This window comes from Ursus americanus, chromosome 15 (genome assembly GCF_024610735.1).
Source record: "Ursus americanus isolate L20-20 chromosome 15, mUrsAme1.1.p, whole genome shotgun sequence".
In the NCBI taxonomy this organism is placed as follows: domain Eukaryota; kingdom Metazoa; phylum Chordata; class Mammalia; order Carnivora; family Ursidae; genus Ursus; species Ursus americanus.
In genome coordinates, this window is record NC_142141.1 from 42,119,013 (window position 1) to 42,133,990 (window position 14,978).

Sequence of the window (14,978 nt, forward strand, 5' to 3'; positions counted from 1 at the left end):
CAGTTATCTAGAAAAGAGCAGAACTGGCTAGACATAGGTTTCTTATCTGAGTGCTACTAGCTGAAGTTCAAATTATTTAGAATAATATCTGAATATGTTAGTTTAGACTTTTGGGGCAGGTAAGCATGCTTTTTCTACTCCATATGTACATTTTCTCCTTGTATTATATGCATCGGTTATGAAAAGGCAGTTCCACGCTTTGGTCTGAACCCATTTCTCCCTTTTAATATTTTTTTGTGTCACAAAATAAACTAATAAGGTACATTAAAATTTTCAAGAGTTTACTTGATTCATCCATTTGAATCTGGCAGTGCCTAACTGAAAGTGGTTCTGGGGAAATCTTTTTATATGGCATAGCTGAAAACAGAACAAGGAAATTATTTGATTGGCTATAGCTGATACAGTTGCCTTGTTTGGGAAAAACTAGTATGGTGTTTGTGATTGGTTCTTAAATTTCATGTTCTTGGATATAAGTGCATTTACAGAACTGACAATGGCTTAGGTTTTGGTTCGCTTATATAGGCTACCTCAGTCGATTGGACTCTGTTTAATTATTTAAAATGTACAAGGATCTAGGCACAAGGTTAAAAAAATTAAGTGAGCACTTAGTATTAAGTTTGTGCATGTTGATCACTTGTTTATGTATAGTTACTAAGACATTTAAATAGCTATGATACTCAATAAAATACATACTTTCTTTGTTAAAATGTAAAAATGACTAAATGTTGTCTGCTGAACCAATGATAATTTATCCCTAAACACAGATAAGGGGTCATTACTTGCTATCATTAAAGTATATGCATTGTCTAGCACAAGCTTTTCTGAATTGAGCAGGTATTCTATCTTTGAAGTAGGGAGTATGCATTAAGATTATTAGGTGCTTAAAAAGTTAAAAATTGAGCCACCCTATGATCCAGCAATTGCACTACTGGGTATTTACCCCAAAGATACAGATGTAGTGAAGAGAAGGGCCATATGCACCCCAATGTTCATAGCAGCATTGTCCACAATAGCTAAATTGTGGAAGGAGCTGAGACGCCCTTCAACAGATGACTGGATTAAGAAGATGTGGTCCCTATATACAATGGAATATTACTCAGCCATCAGAAAGAACGATTACCCAACATGTGCAGCAACATGGATGGGACTGGAGGAGATTATGCTAAGTGAAATAAGTCAAGCAGAGAAAGACAATTATCATATGGTTTCACTCATGTATGGAACATAAGAAATAGGAAGATGGGTAGGAGAAGGAAGGGAAGAATGAAGGGGGGTAAATAGAAGGGGGAATGAACATGAGAGACTGTGGACTCTGGGAAACAAACTGAGGGCCTCAGAGGGGAGAGGGGTGGGGGATTGGGATAGGCCGGTGATGGGTATTAAGGAGGGCACATATTGCATGGTGCAGTGGATTATATATGCAAATAATGAATCATGGAACTTTGCATCAAAAACTGGGGGTGTACTGTATGGTGACTAATATAACAAAATAAAAATTATAAAAAAAAAAGATTATTAGTGCCGACGAGTGAGTAAACAAAACCAGGTCATTTTTATACCTAATTTGAGGTTATAATCTTGGAGGAGGCAATGTTAAAATTAAGTTTTGTTCTGATATTCTGAACAGCAAACCACAACAGATCTTAATACTATCCTAAAATTCTCCACAGTGCTTTGAATTGAAACACTTTTGCATTTTCAAAAATACTGAGCTAAAAATAAACTTCTAAAGGATATATTATTTAAATAGCTAAAAGATATAAAAACTAAAATAAAAATTAAATATTTTTATCTATATTCAATCCCTCTGAGCATAATTTAAAATTCTCATCTTATGATAAACAGACCACCTCAACCAATCCTGAGTAAATCCCACTTTGAACAAGAATAAACTCTGGTAATGGCATGAGATAATTCTATTTTCTTAACCCACCATTTGGATGGTATGGCCTTGAAATTACTATATGTCTTCAAAATTAGATTGCTGAAGATATTTATATGCTTTTACTTAGGAGACTTTACATTTTTATTTGAAGGAAATAAACACAGTAATTATAGCCTTATCTATTTTCTTACATATTTTATCTATTTAGTTCCCCCAAATTTCAGAATTATAAAATTTATTATTCAAGAACCTTTAGGTTTCAAGAAATAGAATCATACATTATGCAAAGGAGGAAAATATAAGGGTGTGGTGTACTTTCTGTTCTTTTTTTTTTAATGTTTATTTACATGAGAGAGAGAGAATGAGAGGGAGGGGCAGAGGGAGAGAGAATCTTAAGGAGACTCCTTGCTGAGTGCAGAGCCCAATATGGGGCTCGATCCCAGGACCCTGAGATCACGACCTGAGCTGAAACCAAGGGTCGGCCACCCAATGGACTGTGCCAGCCAGGTGCCCCAGTACACTTTCTTTTGCACACGAGCATACCCTTTCTCAATCATGAAGGAACTTTCCTACTTCACAGTATACATGGTATACAAAGGCAACCCAAACTCTGGGTTATGCCTCAAAATAAACATATGCAATTCCAGCTAACTAGAACAGCTAGGGAAGAGATTCAATCAGGTGAGGGTTTCGAATAACATTTGTATACAAAAAACTACAAATAAAGAAAAAGGTCACTTTAGTTTTCCATAGAAAGCTTCAAGTTCATTGTCAAAAGCATATCTGATTTTGGTCTTCAAACCCCCCTCCCCCTTCCTGCTAATACCAGTTTCGGTTAAAGAGGCTGCATAGATTGATTTATAGTTACATATATATGCAGTCTTATGTAGAAGTACAGATACATGTCAGTTTTACTAGCTCTAACCGAGAAGAGCTTTGACGGGGTTTTCCTTGAGTGAGAAATAGAAAGTTTAGTTGGAATTAAAATTGAGTACAAGAAATGGATTAAATCTATTCTGGGCAACTTTTAGAAGCAGTTTATGTATTTTATTGAAAAATGTCACATCATAGCTCAACAGATTGTTTTGTGTTAATCTACCGTATTATTTCAACAGAGGTACTGGTTTGAAAAAAATATTGCTCCATTTAAATGCTAATGTAGATACTGCTAGGAGGTCTCTTCAAGATTATGGGTTCCGAGTACTCTAGTTATAGAACTTTTGGCCTTTATAGATAAAGTTCCTTTCCTTCAGTTAAAAAGCTGTATCTATAAAAGGAAAATGACTTTGTCACTCCGTTGGTTCCTAATATTATTAAATATTTATTAAGATTCAACAGTACACTAAACATTTATAAAGTAAGAATAGGATAATATTTACTTTAATTAAGCTAGTATCTGAAGACTCTTACGGGAGATAGATGTATGGTACACACGTTTATGTATTGCTTTTCTTGGTAGTGTTAGGATTCAGACTCACAATAACTCCCCTGTTATATTTTGTTAACTTTTATGGAATTAGAAAAAATTACTTAAAATATCTCTAAGTTCATGACAGTAAGTTCATTAACGTGAAGACAGATGTGTCCTGGAGATTGCCCTTCCTGCATATTCTTAGGCTTACGTTTTGCCTTTTTGGTTCTTATTTTGAGATTTATTCTACTAAATAACATTGGTATCCAGAATAATCAAAAACCAATATGTATGTTCATGGTTCATATTATGACACTGTAATTTTTCTGTAATATATAGAATCATCAACTGTTAGAGCCTCAGGAGACATCTAAGACACACTCATTCACTTTGCCAGTAAAAAACATGTGGCCCAGAGAACTTAAGGCCCATTGACAAGCCAATGCTTTTATCAGCCTGTCAATCATGGAAACAGGCGGATATCCAAAACTCTTTATTTTAAAGAGCTATGCATCTAACCAGGGGAAAAGAAAGGAGAGAGATTGTGAACCTAAAATCAAAGCCACTCTCTTCAGTCAGCGCAGATAAACAGGGGCCCAGATTGTAGAACAGTTCCTATGGTACTGCCACATAAAGGACTGGGTTCACCTTCATGAACGTGTTTCCTGGAATGATGATCCCAAAGCATTTTCCTTAGAGTGAGCCTCAAAAGGAAGTCCTTGTAAAGGAAAAATTCAACATATTCGTAGAAAAAAATGTTCTTTTTCTCTCTCTCAGCATACAGGGCAAGAAGAAGAAAGCTTCTTTCTTGCTGAGTGATCCTCTTCTATTATTAAAATATTTTTTTATGTTTATGTGGTAAACTGTTCCCCCTTTAAAGTGAAACTTTTCTCATTAAATTTTCAGGGTTAAATACTACTACTTTAAAGTTATCATCACATAAATACAGGCCAAAAACTAGGCATAAATCCCTACGCTTACTATTTTTAATCGAGTAAGGAGAGCGGGACTCTTTAATACGACCCTGTGCCGAGAGTTGACTCAGCACACTCAGAACATCTTCTGAAGTGACTGTGAAATCTTCATTGGCGCAACGGCACATGAGACCATTTGGCCTCACATGACAAGAGAGGATTATTTGCCTATTAAATTCACCTCCGTTCTTTTCTTATCAGGCTGTGATATATCCAGTGAAACTACTTGGTATCCAAAGCCAAGTTCCAGAGACTGAAATCACCTCTTCCAGTTGTGGTGAAGATGATGATGATGATAATGTTGGAGGTGGTGGTGAATGACGGTCATTAGTAACATGGTTAGGGACATGATCATTATACAGATCCTTATGATTATACTGAACCTTAATTTAGGACCTCCTACACGCTAAGCATTATTTTTATTTTAAATGTATTACTTCACTTATTTATGACAATAACCCTATGAAGTAGCTAATATGGCCATCTTCTTTTTTAGATAAGGAAACTCATACAGAGTGGTGGACATACCTATGTACAAACTCTGCATATATACTGTAACATCCTAGCTCAGTCTAGTTATAGACTGTATAGTCACATTCATTAATACTCTCAGTAGTATATATGCCATTTATTTTATATATTTATATATATCATGTTTATTTAAAAGATTGTGCAATTAATTTGAGGATCTCAAAAAATAAGTTCTTGAATTCCAGTTCGAGATTTATCTCCATTGTTATATCACTGGTAGAAAGTATCTGTATATACTCTCTTAAAGTGCCCACTCTGGATCATTCTTTCGATGGCTCTCCTAAACTGTCTCTAAGGGTTATTGGTAAAACGTATTCTGTTTAATATATTATGACTGCCTTAATTTCTTTATGCAAAGTAAAAAACAAAGACCATGGTGCAATTTCAAATAATTTACACATTCAGTCATTTTCTTTATTAGAAATTTTTACATTCACATTTTTAATTTTTTGGCTTAACTCAGTGACTCAGTTATACATTCTGCAAGGTAAGAAAAATCAGTGGTCCAAAAGTCATATAAAAATATACACTGATGTGAGCTGCCTGGAAAAGTCAGACCAGATTAAAATGGGTGATTATTTGGAAATTTCCTAACATTTGTATAGTGATGTGAGTTACACTTTATCTTCAATGTAGCCTGAAGTGAGAGTTTGATATATAGGGAATATTATTTTCTAGAGTAGGCTAGTTTCATTCAATGCAGCATAAATACTTAGGTATTTCACGCTTTTCAAAGAGACAAGCTCCGTAATTCAAGACAACCACTTTTCCCTTCTCCCCAGCAGATGTCTCTGGACAAAAGTGATGGAGTTCCTGTTATGAACTGAATATTTATGTCCCCTTTAAATTCACATGTTGAATCCCTAACCCCCAGTTTGGCTGTATTTGGAGATGGGGCCCCTAAGGAAGTAAGGTTAAATAGTCACAAAGATGGGTCTCTGATCTGATAAGATTAGTGTCCTTTCTGGAACTACCAGAGCACTCCCACCCCTCTCTCTTTGTCTCTCTCTTTCACTCTCCATGAATACCCAAAGAAGGCATTATATAAGGACACAGTGAGATGGCAGTTGCCTACAAGAAAGGAAGAAAACTCTCAGCAGAACTGGATTGTGCTGGCACCTTAATCTTGGACTGTCAGCCTCCAGAACTGTGAGCAAATAAATTCCCGTTGTAAACCACCTAGTCTGTGGCATGTTGTTGTCTCAGACTGAGCAGACTAATGCAGTTCCTAACTATGATTTTCCCTTGTTCCTTTTCATATCCCTGTGCAGTAAAGTATTTTTCCTACTGAAATTATTGGGGCAGTGTAATACCTTGGGCTGAATTTAAATGTTGTCTTTAGGCATTTCGGTTTAGCTTGCAGAGTTATTACAGCTGACCTCAGCATGGTATTAAGGGTATATCAGCAGTGATGTTGGGCTCTGAGAGCTGTATCTGGGGACATACATGTATCTTTCATTCTAGATCCCTGACTTACGTTTGTTTGTTTGTTTTAATTTGACTAAATCTTATCTAAGTCAAATGTAGGAAGTCAACTAATTAATGCTTAATTGTCCCCCACAATGCCTTGTAATAGAAAAATAGAAATGAGAGACTTTTATTTCCAGGTTTAGAATGGGATGAGGGATGCTGAAAATTGTGGGGTTATCTTTTCTAACTAATTATATATGTGAAAAAAATCACTATCCTAGAACTAATTTAGATAGTAAGATGATCTAAATACATTTATGCATTCACCTCTTTAGCCCCATTTTGAATTTTATTATTGTATGTGGTCAACAAAAGACTGAAAGCAGGACTAGAAAGCAGGTCTAGTCCAGCAAGCTGGCATGAAATTTGCCCATTATGGGCTGTGAAACTGAATGTTAGACATTTCAATTGGATAATAGTTTTATATTGTTACCTCTTAAAAAACAGCTTCTACAAATATTTTTCATTTCTGAAATAGTCTCATTTAAATAAAAAGGAGATAGGTCTTTCTCTAAGATATTGGCAAATATTAAGCAACCTGAATGATTTTGATCATCTATATGAATAATCTTATTCACGAATAGTTATTTAGAGAGATACAATATTGGAAAGCACCTAAAGAGGTCATTAAATTCTTAACCTATACTGGGCAGAAAGGTGAAATACAATTTCAATATATTGATTGGAGAAATCGAGGCTGTTAATACCAATGCTATAGCTGTGGCATTACGTGAGACCTTACTGTCTTTATTCATGGTTATACTATGATTAGTATAGCTGTACTATTAGGAGAGTAAGGATTAGTTACACAGGCTATAGGTATGCTTTGTAAATAAACAATCACTTATTTATAGGTTAGTTAATGTGATATTGATTCCCTGGCTCATTGTGGACCCAGTGTCAAATCCTGACATTAGTCAGGTAAAGACACTTTTCCTCAAGGATACAGCCTGAATTAGTGAATGGCTTAATATTTTCTGATTTTGCCCAAAACTACTTTTACAAAGTTTGAAGGATAATAATTTAGATTAAGCTATTTTAATGGATTCGGGAGGTGGAATTTTTTCATCTTTGGTTGAGGTTTTCTCTGGAAGTTATCTGCCTCTAGAGAAATTAGATTCCATTAACTGTCTAATTCATTTAACCTGCAATTCTCAGAAAGCAAACAACACTGGCCGTCACCAGAGGCTTTATATTTGAAGAAGAGACCACTTTGGTTTTATAAGCCTGTGGATTCTTTTTCATCTGGCTCAGTGTGCTTAGGTAAATGGTATCTAACTATTTACTCAGAGCCAAAGAAGGATGTAAAAAATACTTTCACTTTTTGGAACTTATCCAAATTAAAGAAATAAAGTTTCCATTGAGGTACAGATGACTCCGGTCGGGTCTGTCCTCCACTACCTCTGTGTTTTCCAACTTGTTTTCCATTCTAGACATGCTTTTCTTCTCTGACATACCTATCTCCTTTGTGCATACTATTATTGGTCATTTATTTTACTTGCCTGCCAAAATCCACAGGGGAAGGGAATGTGCTATTATTATGACTTGCAAAGGCAAGTTTTGGGATTTTGCAACTGTAGGTGTGCATTTATTGGACACTCCCCTACCTCCTCCTTCATTTGCATATGGGAGTTATATACTTCATTCAATCCCCTCAGCCACCCACAAATGATTCAACTTTGGGATGGAAAAAACAGAAGCCGAATCAGTATAGCAACTTCCATGTATATTCACTGCCTTTTTAAGTAAAGGCATTCTAAGAGTCTAGAAAATACCAAGGATTTTCAAAACTGTATGTTCAGGCATGCTGAAAAATGTTCTAGGTTCTTCCCTTGGTGTCTTTTTCTTTCTGCTCTGAGTTGAAAGTGAAGAATGTTTAAAAACCAACATGCTGCTAAAAATAAACTTACAGAATTGATCCGAGTGGATCTGTATGCTCATTTATATTGGCTGAGTTTTCACTAGAATTATATTTTCAAGTGTAGTAAAGTATATAAATTCTGAAAATAACTGGCTTTGTCATTTAGGAAGTTTCTCTTCACTAAACATATCGTCCACATGTACCCTGCATAACCTGAGAAGTAGATGGGAGAAACTTTACACCAAAGGAAAAGGTATATATTAAAAACAAAACAAAACAAAACAAAAAACACTTACTATACTCACACTGTCTTCTTCATTCTATAAAACATCTCTGAGATTCTTTAAAATTACTACCAAATATAAAACAAAGAGCAGGCTGAAAGTGAGAATTGCAAAGTTAGCATCATGAGGCAAGCATCTCCATGTTGGTTCACTCTACCTGAATTGCGGTGGTAAGAAAAAGCCAAATGGAGTTAAGGGCTCTGTGCCATGGAAGGTATTGCCGTGCTCAGGATCTTTTTTCATAAAAACCCCTGGGAGCATTGAGAAGACTGATCCTAATACGAAATTCACCAGTGGATTATTGACCTGACTTGGTACTTAACTGGAAATTCCAATAGCTTACATGGGATGTCTCATTAGAGAAATCTATCTTTTCTGACAGACACATAGTATTATTTTTTTTTAAAGATTATTTATTTATTTATTTGACAGAGATAGCTGGCGAGAGAGGGAACACAGGCAGGGGGAGTGGGAGAGGAAGAAGCAAGCTCTCAGCGGAGGAGCCCGATGTGGGACTCGATCCGAACGCCGGGCTCACACCCTGAGCCGAAGGCAGCCGCCTAACGACTGCGCTACCCAGGCGCCCCGACACATAGTATTATGACCATGAAATAATGGGGTAGAAAAGATCTGTCTTCATACACTAGGCAGTGAATTCTTTATGAACATCTCTCCATTCTGTAGTAATAGACAAAACAAAAACAGACTTGGGGGACTGGTTTTTGCGAATGCTTTATTGATTACTGTTCTATGAAAACGAGCCAATCCCTTAATCTCTTTAAATTTCAGTTTTATATTCTATAAGATAGAAATTAAAACAGTCCCTGTTTTTCTTTGTATTTCACAGAAAGCTTTAAGTAATCAAATTTTTAAACAGTGTGTGTGTGTGCGCGCGTGCGCCTGTGTGTGTGGATTAAAACATTTTGAAAAACGTAAACATCTAAATAGTAGGTAAGAGAAATAAAAAATAGTCTGAAAGGATTATTTGTTCCCGATTCTTTTTATAGAGAGTCATTTCACTTTTACCCCCTAAAACTTCACATTTTATGTAGTACTATACATTCATTCTTCACACCCAAGTCAGTCAGATTAAAATGTGACTTTATTGAGCGTTTATAACATGCAAGTGCTGGACTAGATTGGTCTTTTAAAAGATTTAATTTGTCTACTTACTCTGAATTTATGGCTCCTAGTTTGACGTAAATGAGTTGTTTTTGTTTTTAACAATGACACTGGCATTTTGACCACATCAGACATCTTCTTTTCTATCACACCAATATTTGCTGTATAAATGTAGTTGTTTCACACCTCCCACAGCTGTATACTCCACTTTCTCCATCACTTCATCTCATTACAGTTTTGAACACAGGGGACCTTTATGCATCCCTCTATGAGAGATGTTTCTTGTTTTTTCTTTTCTTCTATTCAAGTTCAAGTGATAGATATTTTCTCTCCTCTTGAATTTGGAAGCAGAGGGAATATCCTCCTTCACCCCCAGAATCTCATTAGGTTTGGAAATTATGGAGTTGGTAAAGGTATTTTCTGTAGCAGTAACATTTTGGAGGCTGATAAGAGGCTCCCATTACTGTCTATGTCCTCTTAGTTCAATTTTAGAAAAGGTAGAATATTTTTCTTCTTGTAAAGGTGGGTATTGATATCAAAATTTTAAGTAAGTTGCTTTTAAAATATTTTCAAAGAGCATGCTCTAAGTAGTAGTATGAAAAACCACTATATGGCTATCTTGAAAGTAGAAACTGATTGTGTATAATTAAAACTAGGTCACAGGTGCCTGGGTGGTGCAGTTGGTTAACTCTTTATTTTGGCTCAGGTCATGATCTCAGGGCTGTGAGATGGAGCCCTGGGCCAGTCTCCACACTCAGCAGGGAGTCTGCTTAGGATTCTCTCTCATTCTCTTCCCTGATTGTGCATGTGCTCTCTCTCTCTAAAAATACCTAAATAAAATATTTTAAAAAACTAGGAGAGCTGTAAAAATAAATACTGCCTCATATAGATAAGGTCCAAAATATATATAATTGTTGGAGAATTCATCGCCTGAAATAAAGGGTTTTAATATGGTAATTCTGATGTACATTACAATCAACTTTGAAAAAAATAGTTTGTAGATGACATGTTTTTAAGATATGCTAAGATACATTTAACAAATGGTTACTATGTGTATACTCTGTGATTTATATCTTAGATATTTGATATAATCTTAGATATTATATAAAAATAGGTTTTATTTTATAGTACCTATTAAACACCTATTTTTAAATGAGAGAGTTCGAGGTATTAAGTGACTGGTTGAAGGGTCCGTAGCCAAAAAGATGTAGACCCAGACCTCAAAGTGAAAAAATTCTGCTCTTACCCACTCATGTGCTGCTTCCTCTATGCCTGAAGGCTATCCCATTTCCTTTATGACCATTTTGTGGTGGAGCAGATAATAATTTAAAAAAATTAATTTAAAAAAACCTAAGTGAATTGATTTTATTTAAAGATGTTAGCTTCTCTCAGAACACCTCAATATATGTGCATGTAATGTGTGTGGCAGTGATGCGTAAAGCAGGACCAAGGTCTGTGTCTATAGGACTGTATCTTCAGTGAATATCTGTATGCATGTGCTTGATCTACTTCATTTGTCTGTCCATCTAGAACTAGAGTTGACATGCCTGTTAGACACATTCCATTTTTCTGTCTGATTGTTATTTGTCAGTTTCTCTGTCTAGTAATATACTTTAGTATGCATCTAATGTGTCTATATACATCATTGTTCAACCTCAGAATGCTTGCTTTGTCCTATTCCATTTTTCAATTCCTTCTCCATCTGAAAGACTTAATGATTTCTATAATAATGGTAATGGATGCAATTCATAATCTAACAGACTTAAATCTGGTATACTTGAGACTGTGGCAGTGTGTATTTTTTCCTCTTTCCTCTGATTATTTTATTGTGCTTGTATCATTCATGTAGATATGATACTAAAATCAGGAGTAATTAAGCATATTCTTACTCTGAAATGTGTATTTTTATTCTAAACACATACCAAAAATTTATAGGCATATTAACCTTAAACAAGATGTTATGTCACTAAGGTGCCATTTCTAACTGATCTTCCATACCCAATTCACTGGATTATAACACAGTGTTTTAAAGGGCATACATTTGTCACCAGTGCTTTATAATAAGACTCTAAGAAGCTGATGTGAACACATCTAACTGAAGCAGGAGCATATTCTTTTAATGGTTAGCTTGGGCAATGGATCCACCAGAGTGTGTAACACTGCAGTAATGATTATTTCTAATGCTGGATGACATAGTTAAATTTTCTAAAATTCAGTTCTCTCAAATTGGAATTACAAAATTTGTCTCAAATTGTCACTATGGGATTTTTACTTCTGGCTATGATGGAGTAATTGGCACCAGATTACCAGACTAGCTCTCCTGCCAACATATATATATATATATATATATACACACACACACACACACACACACACACACCAAAGAAATGTTTTCAGATATTGGACCTAAGGAGAATTATTCTATGATATCATAGTAAAAGGGTGATTAAAGAGATCCTGGCACTTTGCCTGGAGGTACTTTCCAGACTGCAGTGTAGGACAGTGATGCTAAGGTTGAATACAGAGACTTTGAAATATTGAGAAAGGAGAGATTAGAGTTCATGGCCTCAAGGTGGTCTGGAATTTGTTTGACAGGATACCAGAAGGAGGATGTTGAACAGAGAAGATCCATAAATTTGTATAGGAGTCTTCTTAAGTTTTTGGCCATATAATATATGCTGAATATGCAGTGTGAATCTCCATGAGTCTGACAGAAGAGTTATTCTGAGGCAGTAGAAACTACATAGTATACTGGGTTATGTCAGAATTCCAAAAAGCACTCAGGAGACCTATTTGAACACCACAGGGATTTGGTTAAATCCCTGAAAGGCCATACCTAGAGTCTAATAGGCCTGTCCTACTGAAGTTAAAAACAAATATCTAAAAGATAAAGCTGACCCATTATTAAATTAATGAAGTGACATCCCAAAAAGAACCTTAATAATTCTTAAAGGAGGACAATAAAATTTATTCTCGACATTATAGTATTTACAATGTCTACCATACAATAAAAACATTATAAGGTGTGCAAAACAGAATAATGGGACCCATAAAGAAGGAAAAAGTAGTCAATAGACACATAGCTAGAGATGCACAGTTGTTGAAATTAGCATCAACAGATTTAAAATGACCATATAAATATGGTAAAGAGTAAGAAATAAATGAATATAATGCGAGAAAAAAATAGGGAATTTTAGTAGAGAAATTAAGACTATAGAAACTAATCAAATAAAAATTTGGAAAAGTCAGTATCTAAAATGAAGAATTCACTGCGTGGGCTAAATAGTAAATTTGATACTAAAGATCAGTAAACCTGAGGGCAGATCAAGAGAAACTATCCAAATGAAAGAAAACAGGGAGAGAAATGCTCAGTGATATCAAGCAATCTTACATCTATGTATTTGGATTCATGGTACGTTAGAGAAGGAAAGAATATTTGAAGAAATAATAGCTGAAAATGTTCCAAATTTGGTGAAAATATCAACCCGTGGATTCAAGAAGCTTACTAACAGTCTAGCAGAATACAAATCGAAGGACACCATAACTAGGCACATTATAGTCAAGTCACTGAATACAAAAAAATAAAATATTAAAAACATCTAAAAAATACATATATTAAAAAGAAAGGTGACTATGAGATATGATAAGAAATACTATTTATTTCTCTCCTGAAACCCATACATGCTATAGACAATGAAATGAAGTATGAAAGTGCCAGAAGACGTGTTTGAAAATTCAACCTAAAACTATATTCGTGGAAAATAATCCTTCAAAAATGAGGAAAAATAAATAGATACTTGAGACAAGCCAGAGTTGAGAGATTCACCACCAGGAGACCTGTAGCACAGATATACTTAAAAGAAGTTATAATGGCTGAAAGAAATTTATAGTAAGTTGAAATTCAGTTCCACAGACAGTGGAAATGGTGAATATGCAAGTAAATATGAAAATATGTTTTCACTTTATATTTTTATTAAAAAGAAATGACTGCTTAAAGGAAAATAGTAACAGTGAATTTTAAGGCTTATAACAGTAGTAGGAGCAAACACGTATGACGAGAGAAAAGTTATGGGAGAGGGTTAAGATGAGGCATGAGGTTGTAAGATTGACATTATACCACATGAAGTGCAATAATATTTACTGATGGTAGATTGTAAAAAGAATAAGGATATTGTAATCCCTATAGCAATTTTCAACAATAATGCTAAAACCATAGAAATGGTAAAATGTAAAATTAAAGTTACTTAATCCAATGAAACCAGGAAAGGTGGAAAAATGAAAAAATAAGACAAATAGAAAACAAAAAGCAAAGAAGTAAAATAATTCTAGATGAATTTATATAGTTGACACTTGAACAATGCAGGGGTTGGGGTGCTGACCCCCATGCATTCAAACATCGGTGTATAACTTAACTACTAACAGCCTACTGTTGACTGGAAGCCTTATCAATTACACAAACAGTTGATTAACACATATTTTTCACGTTATATGTATTATATACTGTCTCTTACAATAAGCTACAGAAAAGAAAATGTTATTAAGGAAATCATAAGGAAGAGAAAATACATTTTTTACAGTACTGTACTGTATCTATTGAAAAAAAATTCACATATAAGTGGACCCAGGAAGTTCAAACCTGGTTGTTCAAGGGTCAATTGTACCTAGCAATAGAATTCAAAATATATTAGTCGCAAAAGCTGACAATTAGAAATACTTCGACCTATAATTATATTTAAAATTCAATTAATCCTTTTTCATTAACAGATAGAACCAGTAGATTGAAAATTAATGAGATGCACGCCTATTAGAATAGCTGAGGTCTAAAAAACGGACACTACCAATTGCCAGGGAGAATGCAGAGCAATGGGACCCTCTTCCATTGCTGCCAGGGAAGGCAAAATGGTTTCAACTTGGAAGACAGTTTGACAGTTTCTTACAAAGATAAATATAGTCTTACCATGTAATCCAGCAAAACATGCTCATATTTATCCAACTAATTTGAGGACTTATAGCCACAAGAAAAACTCCTTTTGAATTTTTAGAGCACTGTTATTCATGATCTCCAAAGCGGAGGCACTCGAGATGCTCTTCAATAGAATAGACAAAACATTGAGTAGAATACTGTTCGGTAACAAAAAGAAATGAGCCATCAAGCCACGAAAAGACATGGGTAAATTTAAATGCATATTACTAAGTGAAAGAAGCCAGTCTGAAAAGCTTACATATAATAGATTCTAATAATAGGAGATTCTGGGAAAGGTGCAACTATAACAAAGGTAAAAATATTATGGTGGCATAGGTTTGGGATGGAGGTGAAGTGTTGAACAGGTGAAGCACCTGCGATTTTCAGAGCAGTGAAACCACTCTGTGTGGTACTGTAATGGTAGATACATGGCATTATGCATTTGGCAAAACTACAGAACTTTACGGTACAAGGAAT